At 40.5% G+C, this 23,461-nt stretch overlaps 1 protein-coding gene and 1 pseudogene across 1 annotated transcript in view; one reads left to right on the top strand and one right to left on the bottom strand.

The window, feature by feature from the left end:
- The window catches only part of LOC131278791 (putative zinc finger protein 487), a 56,080-nt gene that overhangs the window by 10,129 nt on the left and 22,490 nt on the right, over positions 1-23,461 (top strand).
- LOC139439187 (transmembrane protein 144 pseudogene) lies at positions 21,188-21,691 on the bottom strand (annotated as a pseudogene).

The raw sequence follows: 23,461 nt of genomic DNA, 5'->3' as shown, positions 1-23,461 counted from the left end.
ATTTCATCTTCTTGCTTCTGTGGCTTTCTCTCTCTCTGTCTGAATTTCATTCTCTTATAAAGGTCTCTAGTAACAGGAATAAGACCCATCCTGATTGAGGTGGGCCACACCTTAACTGAAGTAACCTCATCAGAAGGACCTACTTACGATGGATTTACATCCACAGGAATGGATTAGATTTAAGAACATGTTTTTCTGGGGAATATACAGCTTAAAACCACCATACCCAGACCTCTTCCTGCACTTAAGAGTCATATATCTAACGGTCTACTCTACATCTCTATTTGAATGTTTAATAGACACAGCTGAACATGACTGCAACTGACTTACTGGCCACTTCCTTCCCAAACCTGTTTTATCACAGCCTTCCCCTTCTTGATTGATAGCTAACCCTTTGGAATCATCCCTGACTTGTTTTTCCTTCATGCTGTACATCTTACTTATCAGCAGAACCTCTTGGCTCTAGATCCAAAATATATCCAGAATCTGACCTCTTCTAATCACCTGCAATTACCCAAAACAACCCTCAGGCATCTCTTGCCTGGATGATGTCAGGGGACAAGAGCAGTTCTCGCTACCTGGGGAATGAGTCAGGTATGGCACTCCTCTGCCCAGCATTTCATTTTCCTCTGAGTAAAAGCCAGAGTTCTTCCAAAGGGTTATGTGGCTCATTACTTCTGTATCTCGCCTCCTCCTCAGCCCTTGATCACTCTGCACCAGCCCCACTGGCCTTCTTGCTGTTCTAGAAACATACTGGGCACAATGCCATCTCCATCCTTGTGTGAGATTTACCTGCTGCCCGGAGTGTGCTCTCCCCAGGGACCTTGTGGCCAACTCCCTCTCCTCCTCTGGACCATGTTCAGAGCCCACAGCTCAGGCAGGTCTACCTGGACCCCGAGTTCAAAACTGCTGCACTAATCCCTAGCATTCCCACCCCCCGTACCTTCATCTGTTTTGTATTTTTGCCATAGCACTTCTCACATGAAGTTTGCTCATTACTCTTTTTATTGTTTTTTTTTTTTTGGTAAGATTTATTTATTTATTTTTTTATCTTTATTTATCCCTTCCCCCACCTAGATGGTTCTCTCATCTTCTACTCATTGTTTGCTGGCCTTCTCCAGGGGGCACTGGGAACCGAACCAGGGACCTCCCACATGAGAGGCCAGTGTCCAGTGTCCTGAGCTACATCTGCACCCCATGGGCTGTGGTGTCTGCTGGCTTGTGGCAGGGGTGGCATTCTAGCTTTTTGTGGTGAGGGTCGCATCTGCTCGTCTTCTTCTAGGAGGCACTGGGACCTGAACCTAGGACCTCCCATGTGGTAGGAGGGCGCCCATCTGGTTGAGCCACATGACTTCCCTGTTTATTGTTTATCATCTCTTATTCCCCTCTTGAATGACTATAACCTTCCTGAAATCTAAGGGAGGGGGGTAAGAAGCTGTTGTTCACTGATGTTTCCCAAGTATCCAGGACAGTTCCTGGCACATAGAAAGTATTCAGAAGTTGTTGAATGAATGAATGAATGAGTTTTTGTGTGCCATTTATTTTCCTTTGTAAGTACGATGTAGCTTAATTTTAAAATCTTAACCTAATTTTTTTTTTTGCCTTTAGGATTTTTTTATTGAAGTATATCACTCATACATAAACATACATAAACAATAAGTGAATAGTAGTAGTTTAAACTTACAAAACAAACATATATAAGATCATACAGGACTCTCACTGCCTCACCCTACCACCAATACCTTGCATTGTTGTTAAACATTTTTAACTAATGATTAAGGAGCATCGTCAAAATGTTACTACTAACCAAAGTATTTTTCCCCCAATCCACCCTATTATTATTATCTTTACCTAATTTTTATATGAATATACATAAACAATAAGTGTATAGTAAAGTTGTGAACTTAAAAGCAAACACGCATAACATTATACAGGGGTCCCAACACCTTGCATTGTTGTGAGACATTTGTTACAAATTATGAAAGAATATTGTCAAAATCTTATTACTAATTATAGTCCTTATCTTACATTTGGTGTATTTTTCCCCCAATCCACCCTATTATTATTTTTTAAATATATTTTTATGACAGAAGTTGTAAACCTACAAAACAGCCATGCACATTTGCAGAATTCCCAAACAACACACCTCTATCAATATACCACACTATAGTGACACAGTTGTTACAGGTTATAGATAATATCATCCGATTGTTACCATGTCCATAGTGTAAATTTCTCACACATTGTACATACTGCCTCATTATCAACACACTATATCTTTGGCATAGATGCAAGAATATCATATTATTACTGTTAACCACAGTCCATAGGTCACTCCAGTTATATCTTTCCCATGCTTTTCCACATTCCCAGCATGCTTCAATAGTGATGTACATTTGCTCTAGCTAAAAAAGGACACTCTTGTATCTGTACCCTTAACCACAGTTCTCATCCACCTCTCGGTTTACTGTGCTATTCAGTTCCTAGATTATTCTCTAGCATTCTGTCAATTGGCATTTATATTCCTAGACTATCATTTTCAGTCACATCCCCATTTATGAACTAGCTGTTACTCACTATGTGTTACCATCCACTCTATACATTTCCACACTTTTACAGTAAAGCTAATTAAAACTTCTATATATTTTAAACATCAGTAGTCCATTTCAGTCCTCCTCTTATCTCCTTTAAGAATCCACCACCTACCACCACGTTTTGAAGATATTTTCCTACATTTTCTTCTAGAAGCTTTATGGTTCTTTTATATTTAGGTTTTTGATCCATTTTGAGTTAATTTTTGGATAAGATGTGAGATAGGGGTCCTCTTTCCTTCTTTTGGCTATGGATACCCAGTTCTCTCAGCACCATTTGTTGAATGGGCTGTTTTGCCCAAGCTGGGGATGTGGGTTTGACAGACTTGTCAAAAATCACTTGACCATACATAAGAGGATCTGTTTCTGAACCATCAGTTTGATTCCATTGGTCTATGTGTCTGTCTTCATGCCAGTACCATGCTGTTTTTACCACTGTAGCTAGGTAAAATGATTTAAAGTCTGGAGATGAGTCCTCCAATTTCACTTTTCCTTTTTAAGATGTTTCTGGCTGTTCAGAACCCCTTACCCTTCCAAATAAATTTGATGTTCATGTTTTCAATTTATTTTAAAAATGCTGGTGGAATTTGTATTGGGATTGTGTTGAATCTGTTTATCAGTTTGAGTAGAATTAACATCTTAATGATATTTAGTCTTCTAATCTGTGAGCATGGAATGTTCTTCCAATTATTTAGGCCTTTTAAAATTTCTTTTAACAGTCAGTTATAGTTTTCTGAATACAGGTGCTTCACATTATTGGTTAAGTTTATTATAGATTATTTGGATTTTATCTGTCATATTTTATTTTTACCACTCTTTTGACCCTTTTAGTTACTTTTATTGATATAATAATCTTCATTTTTAGACTCTCTTTCAGGTCTCTCTTCTGTCTTTTCTTTTCAGGCTCTAGCACACCCTTTAGTATTTCTGAAAATCTGGTCTCTTGGTTAGAAATTCTCTAATTTTCTGTTTATCTGTGAATATTCTAGACTCGTCCTCATATTTGAAAGATTATCTTGCTCGATATAAGATCCTTGACTGGAAGTTTTCCTCTTGCAGTATCTTAAATATATCATACCATTGTCTTCTTACCTCCATGGTTTCTGGTGAGAAATCAGCAATTAATCTTATTGGGTATCCCTTATATGTTATACATTGCTCTTCTTTCTCTGTTCTCAGAATTCTCTCTTTGTCTTTGGCATTTGATATTCTGATGAGTATGTGTTTCAGAGTTGTTCTATTCAGATTTTCCTCAGATAGGAGCTGTTGTGCTTCTTGGACATGGATATCTATGTCCTTCCATAGGGTTGGGAAATTTTCTACCATTATTTCTTGAAATATTCCCTTTGCCCCTTTTCCCTTCCCTTCTTCCTCTGGCACACCCATGACACATATGTTTGCACATCTTTTGCTGTCATTTAGTTCCCTGAGGCCTTGTTCAATTTTTTCCATTCTTTTCTTCATCTGTTCTTTGGTATGCTCACTTTCAGAGGCCATTTCCTCAAGCTCACCAATCCCTTCTTCTGCCTCCTCAAATCTGCTACTATATGATTCCAATGTATTTTTTTAAGATTTCTCTTACCTCCCCCCCAAGTTGTCTGCTCTCAGTGTCCATTTGCTGTGTGTTCTTCTGTGTCTACTTGTATTCTTGTCAGCGGCAGCCAGAATCTGTGTCTCCTTTTGTTGGGTCATCTTGCTGTGTCAGCTCTCCGTGTGTGCAGAGCCATTCCCAGGCAGGCTGCATTTTTTTCTCACTGGATGACTCTCCTTACAGGGTGTATTCCTTGTGCATGGAGCCCCCCTTGCGGGGGACACCCCTGCGTGGCACGGCACTCCTTGCGCACATCAGTATGCAGTGTTGGCCAGCTCATCACATGGGTCAGGAGGCCCTGGATTTGAAACTTGGGTCTTCCATGTGGTAGGTGGATGCTCTATCTGTTGGGCCAAATCTGCTTCCCCCAATGTATTTTTAATTTCATTTATTGTGCCTTTCATTCCCATTAGGCCTGCTATTTTTCTATGTATGCTTTCTTTCAAATTCTTCTTTGTGCTCATCCAGGGTCTTCTTTTTTTTTTTTTTTAAGATTTACTTATTTTCCCCCTTCCCCTCCTCCTACCCTGCTGTTTTTGTTGTCTGTGTTGTCTTCTCATTTTCTCTCCTCTAGGACTCACTGTGATTTGATCCTGGAGACCTCTGATGGGGAAAGAGGTTTCCTGTCAATTGCACCACCTCATTCCTGGTTTCTGCTGTGCTTCACCTTGACTCTCCCCTTGTTTCTCTTTTGATGCATCATCATCTTGCTGTAATCACTTGCGTGGGCACTGACTCACCATGCGGACACTTGCATGGGCACTCGCACGGGCACTGGCTTACCACACGGGCATTTGTACTCTCCACGTGGGCAGTTGCGCTCACCGGTTCACCATGTGGGCACTTGTGTGGGCACTGGTTCGCTGTGTGGGCACGCCTTCTCTTCTTTTTCACCAGGAGGCCCCAGGGATTAAACCCAGGTCCTCCCATATGGTAGGAGGAAGCTCTGTCACTTCAGCCACATCTGCTTCCCCCAATATCTTCTTAATATCTGTAATCTCTTTAGCCATCTTATTGAATTTATTAAGGAGATTTGTTTGAACATCTATGCTTAGTTGTTTCAACTCCTTTATGTCATTTGGAGACTTATCTTGTTCCTTTAACTGGGCCACATCTTTGTGTTTCTTGGTGTGGATTTTAATTTTTTGTTGGCGTCTTGGCATCTGGCTTACTAGAGTATGTATTCTGGGTGCAGTTTTTCTCTTTAGTTTAGGGCTTCCTGCCCCTTCTCCCTTGCTGGTTGTGCAGTAGGAGCCAAAGATGTAGTTGGTGCTATTAGCTGTAGCGGCACAAGCAGCTGTCATTGCCTCAGGGACTGATGAAGTTTCTCCCAACTTTCTCCTTTGCCAGTGATAGGGGCAGAGTCACAGCTGTGTGGAATAATCGAAGTTGTGCAGGGCTAGACTGTAGTTGCCCAGAAAGACTGATGAAACTTCATGTTCCTTTCTGCCCTCCCTGGAGAGGGGATGGAGCTGCAGTCTATGCAGTGTGGGTCCAAGATGACTGCAGTTACCCCAGTAGACTTCCGACTGTTCAGTCTGTGCCAGCCAAAGGGACCTGGATAGGCTGGTGCAGGGCCTGCTGGCTTCCTCTCTGCCAGAGGTGGGACTGAAGTCTAGGCTAGGGCTGCAGGCTGATCTGGGTGAGAGAAACTGGTCTCTACCATCACTGCGATTTTCAGTCAGCCTGGCTTCCCCTTGAGCTGGGGGTGGAGTCAAATGGCAGCTACTGGCCTCTTTCCAACTTGGAGAGGTTCAAACTTCAGCTGTTCTTAGGACTATACTTTAGCCAGCCAAGTTTACTAATCAGTAGCTGAAATTGGTGGCCAACTGTCTCTTTCTTCCCTGTTTTTGGGAAATGGAGCTTCCAATTCCAGCCATAGAATAGCTCCTGGGGTTGCTTGTGCTGCCAAAGTAGGGTGATCATTGGTCTCTGCAGCATGACCTGGAGTTTCCTGGAGAGTCTGGTTCCGGTCCCCCCAGATTCCTCCCTCCCAGAGGTGGGGCTGGGGCTTAGGCTAGAGCTGCAATCTGATCTGGGTGGAAAGAAGCCAGTCCCCAGCAGCATTGTGATTTTCAGCCCTCCCTGCTTCCCCTCATGCCAGGCACAGAGTTAAAATGGCAGCTACTGGCCTCTTTCTGACTTGGACAGGCTCAAAGTTTAGCTGTTTTTAGGATTATACCTTAGCCAGCCAAATTTACTCATCAGTAACTGAAGTTGGTTCCCAGCTGCCTCTTCCTTCCTCGTTTTTGGGAATTGGGACTTCCAATTCCAGCTGCGGAACAGCTCCCGAGGTGGTTTATGCCTCCAGTGGAGGATGTGGCATGGAGCGCTCTACCAATGAATCTTCTCTGCAGATGGGCAGTCTCCTCCTTCCATTCCTTTTAGGATGTTGCAGGATCCTCTTCTGGTCTCCTGGAGCCCAAACAGGTGCTGCAGATAGGTCTGAGTGTTTACTAACTGCCCTGTAGCACAAGCTGACCTTAAGAGCCCCTTACTCTGCTGCCATCTTGCTGGTTGTCCTTTATCTAATATTTTTATCTTTTAATAGTAGATTTAAATGTCTTTACTTTGAGTGTTTCTTTGTTTTTTGTTTTACGTTTCATACCTATTTTGCTCAAACTTTTAAAATTCGTTATGTCAACTATATTTAATAAATTAATCATCCTGTGCATTTCTAAATTGAAGTTGTGATTTTATTGTATATTAAGGTACTATATATATATTTGAATCTATTTCTGGACTTTTTTCCCTCACTGACCTAATTTTCTTTCAATCAAAACAGCTTTATGATAAATAGTTAATGCCTAGTAAGGCAAAAGCCCACTCTGCAGTTTTGTTTGGAGATTTACTTGTCTCTTTTTCCTCCTGAATTAAAAAAAATATATATCTAGTGAAATCTCTTCCCTCTTGTAAAAACTTTAAGAAAAACAAACAAAATAATTGGCTTGCTAAATATTTACCTTAAAATTTTATTGTTAATTATTTTATTTTATTTGTTTCTCTCCCCTTCTCCTCCCTGCCCCAGTTGTCTGTTCCCTGTGTCCATTTGCTGCGTGCTCTTCTTTTGTCTGCTTCTGTTGTTGTCAGCGGCATGGGAATCTGTGTCTCTTTTTGTTGCATCATCTTGCTGTGTCAGCTCTCCGTGTGTGCGCCTCCATTCTTGGGCAGGCTGTACTTTCTTTCACGCTGGGTGGCTCTCCTTATGGGGAGCACTCCTTGTGCATGGGGCTCCCCTACGCAGGGGACACCTCTGCATGGCACAGCACTCCTTGCACGCATCAACACTGCGCATGGGCCAGCTTGACACGGGTCAGGGAGGCCCGGGGTTTGAACCATGGACCTCCCACGTGGTAGATGGACACCCTATCCACTGGGCCATGTCCGTTTCCCTTATTGTTAATTTTGATGGCTCAATATTTTGATAAGTCGTAATTCTCAAAAACATTGTTTTATGTCCTTCAGTAATACTTAAAAAACAATAGCTTTATTGAGATATAATTCATAATTTAAAAAAAGAGATTTATTTATTTATTTCCCTCTCTCCCCCCCTCCCCAGTTGTCTGCTCTCTGTGTCCATTCACTGTCTGTTCTTCTGTGACTGCTTCTATCCTTATCAGTGGCACCAGGAATCTGTGTCTCTTTTTGTTGCATCAACTTGTTGTGTCAGCTCTCCATGTGTGCAGTGCCACACCTGGGCAGCTGCATTTTCTTTTGCGCTGGGTGGCTCTCCTTATGGGGCACACTCCTTGCGCATGGGGCTCCCCTATTCGGGGGACTCCCCTGCATGGCACAGCACTCCTTGCGCACATCAGCACTATGCATGGGCCAGCTCCGCATGGGTCAAGGGGGCCCAGGGTTTGAACCTTGGACCTCCCATGTGGTAGGTGGATGCTCTATCCATTGGACCAAGTCCGCCTTCCATAATTTTTAAAGTGTACGCTTCAGTGTGCACTTCACTTTAGTATATTTACAGAGTTGTGCAGCTATACTACTGTCTAATTTTAGAGCATTTTCATCACTCGCAAAAGAAGCCCTGAACTTGTTAGCAATCACTGTCCACCCTTCTTTATCCCCATTGCCTGGCAACCACTATCTACTTTTTGTCTGTATAGATTGGCTTATTCTTGGCATTTCATATAAAGGGAATCATAAAGCATGTGGCCTTTGTGTCTGTCTTCTTTTACTTGGCATGTTTCCATCGTTCAGCCATGTTGTAGTGTGTCAGTACTTTGTTCTCTTTTATGACCAAGTAATATTCCATTGTGTGGATATGCCATACTTTTTTAATCCATGCATCAGTTTGTGGACATTTGGGTTTCCATTTTTTGGCTGTTATCAATAATGCTACCGTGAATATTCACGTACAAGTTTTTATGTAGACATATGTTTGAAGTTCTCTTGGGTGTATACCAACGAGTAGAACTGCTGGATCATATGGTAGGTAACTCTGTGTTTAGCATTTTGAAGAACTCTTAAAACCATTTTCTATGGCAGTTACACTAATTTACATTCCCACCAGAATTATATGAAGGTTCCAGTTTCTTCACATCTTTACTGACACTAGTAATTTTCCATTTTTTAAATAATAGCCATCCTAGTAGGTATATTTCTGTGTGGTTTTGATTTGCATTTTCCTGATGATTAATGATGTTGAGTGTCTTTTCATGTGCTTATTGACATTTGTGTATCTTCTTTGGAGATTTATCTATTCATATTCTTTGCCCCTTTTTAAATTGGATTATTTGTCTTTTTATTATTGCGTTGTTACAGTATTTTACACTAGACGCATTACCAGATGTATGATCTCTTCCCTAACGTTTTACATGATTTTTAATCTAAGTCATATACCTTTGTAGCTATTTGTCATTTTCAACATTGCTCCAGGTTGTTATGTTTTCCTCCCTTTTCCATTATTAAATCAATATTGCTAATGTGTAGTTAAAATTCTGCATCTAATTGCTCATTAGCTAGTGATTTTCTTCTTGCACACAAGATTAAGGTATGGTGTAATGATTCATCATTGAGAATAAATTGGATAAGTTTTCTATTTTCAGTTGGCCTTATGTTATTGAAATAAACCCTATTTGTCCTTCCATTTACTTAAAAAATTTATTGAGCACCTACTGTGTTTTAGATGAAAAGACTGCTGTGAACAAAAGAAAGCTACCACTTTCATAGAGAGAATTTTCCAATGGATCATGATGTTTTTTTTTTTTTTTTTGAGAAGGAAAAATGGTTTATTGACGGCCGGCCAGACTCGGGAGCTTTCTGTTTCAATCTCAAGCCCTGAACAAGATTTTTGAATCCCTTTTATACAGAGATAAAAGGCCAAATGGTCCATTTGTTTCAGTTCTCAGTAGGCTTGAATTAGCATATATATCTTCCACATCTTAGGTAAATGATGTATTATTTTAATAATAATCTTCTGTACTTTGTTTGCTAACATTTCATTAGGAACATTTGCATCCAAACTATAAGAGAAATTGTCCTGTAGTTTTCTTTTGTTGTACTGCTTCATAAGGTTTTAATTTTAAGATTACCATAGTTCAGTAATGACTTGGGGAGCATTCCATATTTTTTGGAAGAGTATATGGCAATGCCAGACTCATCTGTTCCTGAAAGACTGACTAGAATTTACTTTAAAGATTCCAGTGCTGCTGGTTTTTAAATCATCAGTAGATTTGCAAATCTCATCTTCAGTTATTGATCTGATTATCTTGTTTGGGGATGAGTTTTGTTAAAATTTTACTAGTAAACAATCTGTTTCCTCTATATTCTGAAAACGTATTGCTGTGAAATGTCACATATGATTCTTCTATAATTTATTACTCTTCCATCTTTGTGGATATATGCCTTTCCTCAACTCTGTTATATAATTTTGCTGTTTTACTTTTCCCCTCGAATTTGCCCATTGGGTATATAATGTCTTTTTTAGGATATACTGAAAAAGTGCATTTGGTTTTATTTAGCCTTCCTCATTTATTTTGGCTTTAATTTCATTCATTTAGAATTTTATCCTTACTTTTCATGCTTTCTTTTTATTTTGTTATTTTTCAAAATTCTTTTAGCTAAATATAGAGTTTATAATTATTTTCAGTCTTTCAATTTAAAAATCAGTTAAAGACAATTTTTCTCTGTAGTAGCTTTAATTGTGGCTCTCAAGTTTTCATGTAACTTATTCCCTTCTGTTTCTTTCTAGGAAATTGTAAATTGGATGTTGATTGTTTTTTCTTTGATCTAAAGTTTTTGTTTGTACACTGTATCTCATTTCACGAATCAATAACTTTTGGGTGAATTTTTTTTTCCATTTTAGTTTTATAGCCCACAGTCAAGACAGTGTAGCTTGTAAAACTTCTGACTTTTAGAATTCAGTAACAGTTTCTCTCTAAGCAAAGCACAGCATAATGATTATGAGTAGAGCCTTGTCAGATGAGCAGGGTGACCTTGGGAAGTTGGTAACCATTCTCTGCCTCGATTTTCACATCTGTTAAATGGGGAAAATATATCTGTTATAGGTTTATAGTGTTATAAGAGGAAAAATATATTTATAATATCCTTTAAAAGTCGCTCTTCTAAATAAAAGTATCCACTAAATTTTAGTTATTATTATTACCTGACCAGTTTTTGCAAAATTTTCTAAAACATAAGAGTTAAATGATCTCTATTTGATAGTTGAGCTTTCTTCTATATAGATATACATTTTCTCCCACTGTAATGTGGTTTTGTTTTCTTTAAACAAATTCTCTTATAATTGTAGCAGCTTTTCCTACCTCTATTTGGATACACACAGATTTGTCTTTTCTTGATTAATTTTGCCGTTTATCATTACATGCCACCTTTCTTTGCCCCATTGAAAGATTAAGGCTGCACATTCCACTTTATATAATATAATAATGCCACGCTTGCTTCCCTTTATTTGCATTTTCCTGAAATTTTTGTCCATTCCTTCATTTTCACCATTCTTTTTTATTTTTATTTTTTTGTAATGATCCAGTGAAATTTTATTTACAAAAGAGGCAGCTAGATTTAATCTCTGCCTTCTTGCCTCTATGGTTTTTTTTTTTAACTTAAAAATTTTTGAAACATATTTCTATTACATAAATCTTACAGAGAGACTTTATAGGGCAATTTTCACCATTCTTTATCACTTTGTTTTAGATTTATATTTTATAAACAACAAATGGCAAGATTTTTTTAAACCAATATGACAGTCTTTCTTAGATAAATTCATCCAGTCATATTTTCTGCAATTATTCATATATTTGATTATATTTATCCATCTTAGTTTACTGACTCTGTAAGAATATAATAATATATGTTATATACATTAATCATACTCTTTTAATATGCCTGTTCTGGCTTGTTCAGATTTCTCATTTATTCATTTTTCTTCTGTTAATCGGGTAATTTTCTGATTCTCAGTTCTCATAGTTACCAGCTGATCCTTAATTATAACTAAGCCTTTATCTAGTAATATCAGGATTAGCTACTTGTTCTTCTGCTGCTTCATGGTGTGGTTGTCACTCCTTCTCCAGATCTCCTTAGATGACCTTCACAAAGCTTCAATCCCCCCACCTTGATACCCATACTCCTTCATTTTGCTAGTTGGTTTCCCCTTCTCTTCTGTTTCAATTACTCTACTCTAACATTACATTATAAATGTCAAATCATGTTAATACCATCCATTTAGTTGTAACCATCTATCTATAACAAGATTTTTTTGTTTCCCATTTCTTCCCTACCTTTCATATTCCCCTGGCTTGAGAGGTGTTTGCGTGCTTGTTAGAGCACCTCCTCAGGTGTTTTCTCTACAGAAGTTACCTGGGTGATGTATTCCTCCTGAGGCCCTGCTGTCTGAATACATCTGATTTTTGCCTTTGAAAAACTGTTTATGTGTAGAATTTCTAGATTGAAATTTATTTTTTTCATGATCTTAAACAATCTTTTTCCTTCTAGCATTGCAGTTGAGACATGTAAAGCTAGGATAGTTCTCTTCTTTATGAATAACCTTTTGTTTTCATTTGGAAGGTTTTCAGATTGATTCATTGTCATCAGAATTAAACAAAGATAAGCTTCAGTGTGTCTTTTTCATTAATCATTAATTCTAGATTAGTGTTTTTTTTTCTTTCAAGACTTTTAATATTATTCACTCCTCTCTCTTTTTTAAAGTTTTATTGAGATATATTCACATACCATAAAATCTATCCAGAGTATATAATCAATGGCTTTTGGTATAATCACAATGTTGTGCATTTGTCACCACAAAAAAATTTCAGAACAATTTTATTACTCCAAAAAGAAAAACCCTGTACCACTTAGCAATCGCCTCTTGACCCTTTATCCTTCCCCAGCCCTACATAACCACTAATCTGATTCCGTACTTATAAATTGATTTATACTTACATTTTATATAAATAGAATCATATAATATTTAGTACTTTGTATCTGGTTTCTTTCATTTAGCATAATGTGTTGTGTTTTTTTTGCCTGATATTAGCATATTGTATCATTAACATACATTTGTTCAGTTTCAAAGAAAAGCAGTGTTATATATACAGTATTACTCATATTCATATTTCACATGATCCCCTCTCTTCCTGCTTGTATGGTTTTTGATGAGAAGTCTACTGTCATTCTTATCTTAGTTCCCCTCTAGGTAAGATGTGTTTTTCCCTTCTGTATTCTTTCAAGATTTTTCCCTTTGTCTTTGGTTTTCTGCACTTCAATATGATATTCTTAGATGTGGTTTTCTTGGTAGTTATTCTCTTTGATGTTCTCTGAGCTCCCTTTATCTGTCATTAATTTTACAATGTTTTCAGCTATTATTACTTCCAGTATTTCTTCTGGTCCATTCTCTTTCTTTTTCTGGTATTTCAGTCATGCATTTATTATACCTTTTGATGTCCCCAAGTTCTTGAATGCTCTCTTTTTTAATTCTTCTCTTTGCATTTTAGTTTGTGACATTTCTGTTGACACCTTTTCAAGTTCACTGGTTCTTTCCTTGGCTTTGTGTGATGAACCTGTCAATGGCATTCTTCTTTTCTGTCACTATGCTTTTGATTTCTAGCGTTTCTGGTTGAGTTTTTCTGCTTACATTATCCATCTGCTCTTTTTTTCTCCCCTCCCCTCTTTTGCCCTACTGTTTTTTCTGTCTGTATCCATTCGCTGTGTGATCTTCTGTATCTATTTCTCATTTTGTCTTCCATCTTTCTCCTCTAGGATTCACTGGGATTCAATTCTGGAGACCTGTGATGTGGAGAGAGGTTCCCTGTCAATTGTGCCACCTCAGTTCCTGTTCTCTGCCATGCTTCACCTTGACTCTCCCTTTCGTTTCTCTTTGGTTGTGTCATCCTCTTGCTGTGTGACTCACTTGTGTGGGCATTGGCTCCCTGCTCGGGGGCTCAGCTTATCACCTGGGCACTGGTTTGTCACGCATGCACTGGCTTACCATGTGGGCACACACGTGGGCACTCGACTCACTACATGGGCACTGGCTTACCACACGGGCACCTTTGTGGGCACTCGGCTCACCATGTGGGCACTTACTCGGCTTACTGCATGGGTACTTGACTCACCATGTGGGCACTCAGCTCACCATGCAGGACTTGCGTGAGCACTTGGCTCACCACATGGGCACTCAGCTCACCTCATGAGCACTCGGCTCACCTCATGGGCACTCGGCTCACTGTGTGGGCACTTGGCTCACCATGCTGGCACTTGACTTGCCATGGGGACACTGGCTCACTGTGCAGGCACGCTTTCTCGTCTTTTTCACCAGGAGGCCCTAGGGATTGAACCCATGTCTTCCCATAAGGTAGTCGGAGGCCTTATCACTTGAACCACATCACTTCCCTCCATCTGTTCTTCAAGTATTAATCGTAATTATTTTAAAGTCCCTGTGTAATAATTCCAACATCTGTACCACACCTGAGTTTGATTCTGATTGCTTGCATCTTCAGGGTAAGTTTTTCTTTCCTTTTGGCATGTCCTGTCATTTTTTGTTGAAAGCTGAACATGTTGTATCTGGTAATAAGAACTGAGATAATAGGCTTTAGTGTGAGGATTTATGTGAAATCTGCCTAGGAGTTGGGCTCTGTTTAATGTTTGTTGGACCTATAGGTGGGAGAGGCTTCAGATTCCTCGAGTGTCCTTGTTTTTCCTTCCCTCTTGACTTTGCACTTCCCTCTGTACTTCCCAAGACTGTTGAGAAGTCTGTCTCGCAGCTCTTGGAGCTGACAGCCACTGTTCCTGCACTGAGCCCTGCTGGTGTGCTGTAAGGTGGGGCAGGGGAGCATTCTACAGCTCACGCTTCACTCCGCCCTCTGGTGGCCATGCCCCTGGGTGGTGACCTTCACAGTGTTACTGATAAGCTGAAAACTTCCTCCTAGCACCTCCTATGTGGACTTTTGTCCTGTGTTCTAGAAGTCTGTTCTTTATTTTAGTAATTTTCTTCTCAGTATATGTAAGAGTATCATTGAAATTAAAAGCTGATTTTCTTCCATTTCTTGCTGTAATTTTGTTTTCTCCATGTTCAGTTGTTTTGATTATCTTAGTTCTTATTGTTCTATTTCTAATTTCCCTAAAATATCTGCTTCATTTTCTATTCATTTTCTGTAAGTGAAAAACTAGTGGTTGTTTGGGTTCCTACTAAACTCTTCTCTCCTGGGTTTAGTGTTCCCTTTCAGAGAATTTTTTTCTCATTCTTCATGGCCTGGGCTTCTCCCAGGCTCCTGAGGAGGGCTCTTTCAGATCCGGTACCTGCTCTTCTGCCCCCACAGGCTCTTCCCTTGGGAGCCGTCTGACTCACTGCTGGCTTCAGCTACCACTGAGATGCCAGCAACTCCCCCAGGCCTTAACTTCATCCTGGGCTTCTGTTCTGAGCCCCAGAAGCATCCCTCCAGCTGCCTCCTGGGGAGCCTGCCCTGCTTTTCCCAGAAACACTTGAAGCCCAGCCTCTTTCTCTCCACTTTCTGGTTTTGCAAATGGTACTGGGTACCTGGATGCTCATAAAGATACCCTTGGTGATCATTTCCCCATATTCCCTTTATAGCATGAGTCAGGCGCCTGATTTTTGGTGACTGATGCATCATATCCCTGTGTATCATCTTTCCTCTGCCCCTCCATTATTACTGCCTGAATCAGCTCTCTTACTGTCCTTTGCCCTCTCTTTTCCCTTAAGCCAATCTCCACTGTCCTTCTGGCTCAGCGCTGACCAATAGAAATATAACATGAGCCCACACATTAAAAAAAGGAGTGAAAAAGAAGCAAGTGAAATTAGTTTTAATAACCTATTTAATTTAAATCAGGATACAGAAAATAATACATTTCAACATGTAATCGATATTTGAAAAGGCACTCTCAGTGAAATATTTCCTTTTTTTGAACTAAGCTTCTGAAATCTGCTGTGTATTTTATACGTATGGCACTCTCAGTTTAGCCTAACGACATTTCAGTTGTTCAATAGCCCATGTAGCTAGGTGCTACTGTATTGGTTACCACAATTATACATCATTGCTCCTGCAATGCAAGTGTGGACATGGAAGTCCAGTGTTTATTTCATGTCTTTACTGGTGCTAATATTTGTACCTATGATTTGAGATGTGGGGCTGTATACCCTAAGGCCGTAAATCCTAAGGCGAAGATAGTCTGAAAGCATGGTTTCTGGATCAGCCGCAGCATGAGCATCACCTGCTAACTCGTTAGAAATGCTTGTTCAGTTATTCACGAGGCAGTCCCTTTGGTTCTTTAGGGCCCATTTTATGGGATCAGTTTTGATATGATCGTATTTTACCTTGTTTGCCTAGTCTATAGATAGGTCAAACCTGATCTGCCTCTTTTAAAAAAATTTAATTTTTCAATTTTTAATTTTTTCTTTACTAGAGAAGTTGTGGGTTTACAGAACAATCATGCATAAAATACAGGATTCCCATATACCAGCCCACCACCACCACCTTGCATTGGTGTGGAAAATTCATTACAACTGATGATAGGACATGTTAATAATTGTACTGTTAAAGTCCGTGGTTGAACTTAGGGTTCTCTGTTCATATAATACAGTTCTTTAATTTTTAATTTTACTTGAGATCTTGGGGCTGGGGATTGAACCTGGGACCTCAAATGTGGGAAGCTGGCACTCAACCACTGAGCCATATCGATCTCCCCTGAGTTAGTTTTTTCATTCATTTATTTATTTATTTTTAGGAGGCACTGGAAACTGAACTCCAGCTCTCCCATGTGGGAAGCAGGGGCTCAACTGCTTGAATCACATCTGCTCCCTCCCCCCTTATTTTTTTTTTAAGGATTTTTTTTTATTTAATTCCCCTCCCCTCCCCCGGTTGCCTGTTTTCTGTGTCTTTTTGCTGCATCTTGTTTCTTTTCCTTTGTCCGCTTCTGTGTCTTGTTTCTTTTCCTTTGTCCGCTTCTGTTGTCAGTGGCACGGGAAGTGTGGGCGGTGCCTTTCCTGGGCAGGCTGCACTTTTCTTTCGTGCTGGGCGGCTCTCCTGAACGGGTGCACTCCTTGCACGTGGGGCTCCCCTTCGCAGGGAACACCCCTGTGTGGCAGGGCACTCCTTGCGCCCATCAGCACTGGGCATGGGCCAGCTGATCAGCTCCACACGGGTCAAGGAGGCCCGGGGTTTGAACCGCGGACCTCCCATGTGGTAGACAGATGCCCTAACCACTCGGCCAAAGTCCGTTTCCCCCTCCCCCCTCCCCCCCCTTATTTTTGTTCTTCTCTTAGTCTTGAGGGATTTGGGATGATGCCTGCTCTGACTGCTTCAGGCTGAGAGGGGTCTTAGATATCATGGGGAAGAGGAAATACATCTCTGAGAAACATATTTGACAAGTGCATTGAAAATTACAGGTTTGTATAAAAAGAGTAGAAGAATCATGATTAGGGGAATTTTAAATAAGTATAACTGTTATATTTGGGAAATAGATTTTCATATTTTCCCAAATAGGGCCCACCAAGGGTTGATTGCATGAGTCTTTGTGGCTTGCCTATGGTGTCTGGATGTCCCTAGAGCCCTCAGGAGCACTTTTTTTTTTTTAAACATATTTTTTTATGAAGTTGCAAACCTACAAAACAATCATACAGGTGTATAAAATCTGAGGAGCACTTTTGATTGAGGCTTTGTTTAAAAACTCTGTTTTATTTAATATTTTCCCCTTTTGGTAAAGGTCTTTTTCCAGATGCACTGCTGATTAACACTTGGTAATAATCCCTCGATGCCAGGGAGGCTCATGCCCAGAAGTCATGTCCCACTTTGGGAGCAGGTGGTGAGTTTATTTGCAGAGCTTGGCTTACAGGGAAGTCCTCCACAAGGAGGTTTTCAGGAGGTAACTCTTAGGCATTGATTATAATTAGGCTTAGTTTCATTATTACAGGAGTAAGTTTCATAAGTGCAAGCATTAAGATTGAGGGCTTGGCATATTGGACTGTTTTCTTTTATTAGGTAAGGCTTATGTAGTCCAGAGTTTGTTTTTTGTTTTTTTTACCATCTCATTTGAGAAAGAAGCAGGACTTCCCCAGGATGAAAGTTTAATATTTTGATAGCTACTGTATGAGCTTCTACCTATCCAGAGAACATACCTATGACAACAAGAATACAGTTATACCCCATTCAGGTATACTTGTACTTATGGCATATATTTGTTTTATAGCTCCTGAACAACCTTTTTTTTTTTAAAGATTTATTTGTTTATTTGCCCCCCGCCCCCCATTTGTGTTCACTGTCTGCTCTCTGTGTCCATTTGCTGTGTGTGCTGTGTCTTCCTGTCTTCTCTTTAGGAAGCACTGGGAACTGAACCTGAGACCTCCCATGTTGGAGAGAGGCATTCAATCACTTGAGCCACCTCAGCTCCCTGCTTTGTTGTATCTCTCATTGTCTTTCCTCTTTGTGTCGCCTTGTTGCATCATTTTGTTGTGTCCGCTCACCATGCCTGCCCATTGGGCCAATTTTGCTGTCTTGCTTGCCTTCTCCAGGGGCACCAGGAACCAAACCCGGACCCCCCCATGTGGTAGGTGGGAGCTCAATCACTTGAGCCACATTTGCTTCCCCAAACTTTTAAAAAATCATGTCAGTTTATTCCATTTATCAGCATAATCAATGACATATCAATTTGAAATTATTTTTTTTAAAGATTTATTTTTCATTTATTTCTCTCCCCTTCCCCCTTCAACCCCCGTGTTGTCTGCTCTCTGTGTCCATTTGCTGCATGTTCTTTCTTTGTCTGCTTCTGTTGTTGTCAGCAGCACAGGAATCTGTGTTTCTTTTTGTTGCATCATCTTGTGTGTCAGCTCTCTGTGTGTGCGACGCCATTCCTGGGCAGGCTGAATTTTCTTTTGTGCTGGGCGGCTCTCCTTACAGGGTGCACTCCTTGTGCGTGGGGCTCCCCTTCGCGGGGACACCTCTGCGTGGCATGGCACTCCTTGTGCGCATGAGCACTGCGTGTGGGCCTGCTCCACACGGGTCAAGGAGGCCTGGGGTTTGAACCGCGGACCTCCCATGTGGTAGACAGATGCCTTATCTACTGGGCCAAGTCTGCTTTCTCAATTTGAAATTAAAATGAATTTTATTTATAAAATGTTACAAATATTTTATTTATATAAGCAAATCAGTATTAAAACAGGGACACCAGTATCATTGTTATGTTGAATTCATAGCTAGAGGAAGAAGTATAATTGTTTGGATGAGAGGTGAGACAACTTCTTAAAAGGTATTCTCCAATCCATAGATACATGTTTACCTTCTCAAGCAACACATATTAACAGCGAACAATTATATAGTGTTTGCCAAGTGCCGGATACTCTTGAACTTATTTTACAGATTTTAATTTGAACCTCTCATGGGAGATAGATACTATCATTATTCCAATTTAGAGATAAAGAATCTGATATAGGGAGGCTCAAAAACTTGTTCAAAGTCAAAACTAAGAAGAGGCAGAGATAAGATTCAAACCAGGAGACTAATCTGAGGCTCCTTGCTGGCCAACCAGGCTATAAACTCTTTCTTTTCTTGGAAAAAAAAAAAGATTTAAACCAGAGTCCATTCATTTAAGCAGAATGCTGTTCTATCTCTCCTGCACAGCAATTACTGTACTAACAGGTGAGAGCTTGTAGAATTTTGATTTCTTATGAGTATGGAAAGCATTGTGATAAACATTGCACTAGCGTTTCCAGTTTAGTTTTCATAAATAAATAAAGCCAGCTTTCTGTCATTTTCTTTGCCTAGTGGAAATGACAAATCAATACAAGAGAAAAACAGGAAAACTACCAGTTAACAACAGAGATTCTAGGAATTTCAGAAAAAAAATAATAAATGATACATCCAAACACGTGTTGGTCCATTTAAAATTCTCATTCTGATAAGCTAGAACTCACTTCAGTATCTCTAGAATGTTCCCCCAAATTTTGAATGATATATTTCTGTATACCATGTGTGTATGTGTGTATACGTACGCAATTATGTGTGTGTGTATACGTACGCAATTATATATATACACACATATATAATAGAGGTTCAAATGGTGAAAACTTTTTGTTCTTTGAGGATGGATTTTATCTAGGGATAATAAAAATCTTTAGAGCTAAGGTGGGTGGGTGAGGTAGAGTTGGGCAATACTGATTTGAAGTGAATTTAAGTTTTCACTAAAAATAACGAAATGGACTTTTGAACATTCAGTTACCACCCTTGACATTTTCTTTATCTAGGATCCAGATCATTTGGAATTGATTCTATTATAAAGTAAGTTTTTCTCTGCTAAATTATTTCTGCCTCTCTCAATTAATGAGGATAGTAAGTTGGAAATTTGGACTGTAAGTTCTTTGTAAATGGACTCCATATGGTTTTCTGGATTATGCAATAATGTTTACATATTGTGGTAAAAGGAGCCCTCTCAAATAATGCTGTGAAAATGTAGACATTTTAATCACTTGGTTAAGTCCTTCATATACAGTTCATCAGAAGAATTTTCCCTTTTCTACTTGACTGCAACTCAGTTTTCCATGTTTCTCACATTTGTGGGGAACAATCATTTACACACTTGAAGAATGGTTGAGGGAAGCAGATGTGGTTCAAGTGATAGGGCTTCTGCCTACCATATGGTTAGATCCCTGGGGCCTCCTGGTGAAAAAGAAGAAGAGAAAGTGTGCCTCCGTGGCAAGCCAGCACCCACATAGTAAGCCAGTGCCCACATGGCAAGCCAGTTCCTGCATGGCAAGCTGAGTGCCAGTGCGGTGAGCCAGAAACCAGGAAATGAGGTGGCGCAGCTAACAGGGAACCTCTCACATCAGAGGTCCCAGAATTGAATCCTGGTGAATCCTAGAAGAGAAAAAAAAATGAGAAGACCAAAAAAAGAAATAGAAGCAGATGTGGCTCAACTGATAAGAGTGTCCACCTACCATATAGGAGGTCCAGGGTTCGAACCCAGGGCCTCCTGGCCTGTGTGGTGAGCTGACCCAAGTGCAGTACTGCCGCACAAGGTGTGCCATCTCATGTGGGAGTGTCCCGCACATAGGGGAAACCCAAACACAGGGAGTGTGCCCTGCAAGGAGAGCCTGTCCGGCACGAAAAAAAGCGCAGCCTGCCCAGAAGTGTGGTGCTGCACACACAGAGAGCTGACACAGCAAGATGATGCAACAAAATGAGACACAGATTCCCAGTGCCGTCGAGAATGCAACTGGACACAGAAGAATGCACCGCAAATGGACATGAGTGCAGACAACTGTGGGGGGGGGGGGGTAGGGAGCCAGAAGGGGAGAGAAATAAAAATACATCTTAAAAAACAAAAAGATACAGACTACCACACAGTGAATGGATACAGACAGCAAAAGCAGGGTGGGGGGGAGGGGGACAGGAAGGGAATACATAAATATATATTGTGAAAAAAGAATGATTGAGGTCCATTTATAATTTGAAAATGAACTCTTTAAGGAACATTGTTGCTGTACTGGCAGAGATGGCCTTTTAACCACTGCTGCCATCTGCTGGTCTTTTGATTGTTAGATCTTAGAAAGAGCAGGGCCTAATCCTCCCATCAAGATGATACAAAATATAAATATCATTAACAGGTAGTATTTTAGACTCTGTATTTCCTTAAACAGGAAGATATCCCGCACTGGAGTTATGAATCCTGGATCAGCAATGATGATTGGAAAACTGACCACACACTTAAGAGAGTGATTAGTTAGCGATTAGCTAACAGCAGGTAGCTATTGCCCAGAGGATTCCTCAAAGGAATCCTCCTAAGATTGCTTCAGAATATAGTTTAGGACTATTTTTCATGGCTATGTAGTAAGCCAAAAAGTAGACTGTACTTGTGAGAAAGATGCCACTGAAGCGTACGAAGACATAGTCAAAATCGTATTGACTTGCCCCTACATATTTACCACCATTTTGTCTACTGTGGTCCTTGATATAAATGACTGGCAAATGTGGATCCAGAGTATTCCAGCTATCACTGTGAGACTACAGCCCACTGTGTGGTGTAGCACTGTAGAAGGTTTTTTTTAGAACCTATTTATTTCTCCCCCCTTCTTCCCCTGTTGTCTGCTCTGTGTCCACTCGCTGTGTATTATTCTGTGTCCGCTTGCATTCTTGTCAGGCAGCATCGGGAATCTGTGTCTCTTTTTGTTGCTTCATCTTGCTGTGTCGGCTCTGCATATGTGTGGTGCCACTCCTGGGCAGGTTGTACTTCTTTCATGCAGGGTGGCTCTCCTTGTGGGGCACAGTCCTTGTTAGTGGGGCTCCACTACATGGGGGACACCCCTGCATGGCACGGTACTCATTGTGTGTGGCAGCACTGCACTTGGGCCAGCTCACCATAGGGCCAGGAAGCCCTGGGTACTGAACCCTGGACCTCTTATATGGTAAGCAGATGCTCTATCAGTTGAGCCACATCTGTTTCCCACTGTAGGAAGTTTATCCACCCAGTAATATTCATACCAGTTATCTTGAGTTGGTTGATTGCATGTTCTGTGATTAACGTGTGGTATCTGTGGTATGTCTGTTACTTGGTATTTCACTTTTGACAAACAAAAATATGAAAGCATTTCCTACTGATAGCCCAGCTCCAATGTAATTAGCAGGGGTTTTGATATTCTTGTGCAGCCATTCCAAACCAGCCAAGCCTTGAGCTTGCCCAGCCAGTTAATCCATTACATGATCCTTAGATTAAGATTCCAAGGCTTAAACTAATTTTTTTTTTGAGGTACCAGGGCTGGGGACTGAACCCAGAACTTCGTAACTGCTGAGTCATGTTGGTAACCCTGAGTTGGTTTTTTCATTTATTTTGCTTATTGTTTGTTTTTTTTTTTTTAGGAGGCACCGGAAACCAAACCCGGGACCTCTTGTGTGGGAAGCAGGTGCTCAACTACTTGAGCCACATCTGCTCTGTAAACCAGTGGTTTTGATAATTGGGACAACAGCTCTGTTCTCTGTTGCCCAAATGCAGCTGCCAAGCTTTGCAAAAGGCCAAAATTTAGGGCTAGGTAATATCAGAAATTGACCATCTAAGGCAATCAACCATATGGCAGCACAAAGAACCCACTGAAGAAACATTCCATTGCCATTATCACATTTTTATGGTGCTAGAAAGTTTGAGCCAAACAAAATGACAGCTACAGAAGAAGCGATGAAACCAGTGGCCGGAGCTGTGGCTTATTGCTCAGGGGTCCTGTAGTGCCCCCAGGGAGCTGGTTCACTGTAGTCTCGCTGTCCTTTCAAGAGCGTTGGGCTGCAGGCAGGCAGTGGTGAGGCTTGCTCTCGACCGGCACACCTGAGCTCCGCCTCCAGAGCGCCGGTGGGGAGCCAGCACTCTCACTCCCTTTGCTCCCTGGGGCAGCCTCACCAGGCTTTCTCTGAACAAACTTCCTTGTATTTGTATTACTAACCACACACCTGAGTTCACTGTGGTTTCAGTCCCTTGTTTTATACTCTAGCTTTCCTTCTAGGAACATGTACATCCCAAGATGCAAAAATAAATTTTTAAAAATTATTATTAAGGAAGTTGCTACTTGAAAGAAAGAAGCTAGTTTTATTTATTTATTTAAGGAGGTACTAGGAATTGAACCTGTGACCTTTTATATGGAAAGCAGGCACTCATCCACTGAGCAATGCCCACTCCTCTGTCACTTTTTAAAAAGTTATTGTTTTTGGATGCTGGAGACAAACATCTTTATTAAAGATACTGCCCCAAATTTGACAAACATTTCAAAACAGATTTGTAAACATAATGCTTGCCTTTACAACTGGCAGCACTTTGGAAAGACAATACT

Source organism: Dasypus novemcinctus, chromosome 6, assembly GCF_030445035.2.
Source record: "Dasypus novemcinctus isolate mDasNov1 chromosome 6, mDasNov1.1.hap2, whole genome shotgun sequence".
Taxonomy (NCBI): domain Eukaryota; kingdom Metazoa; phylum Chordata; class Mammalia; order Cingulata; family Dasypodidae; genus Dasypus; species Dasypus novemcinctus.
Note: the sequence above shows the minus strand (reverse complement) of the source record. Positions and strands in the feature narration are given on the sequence as shown.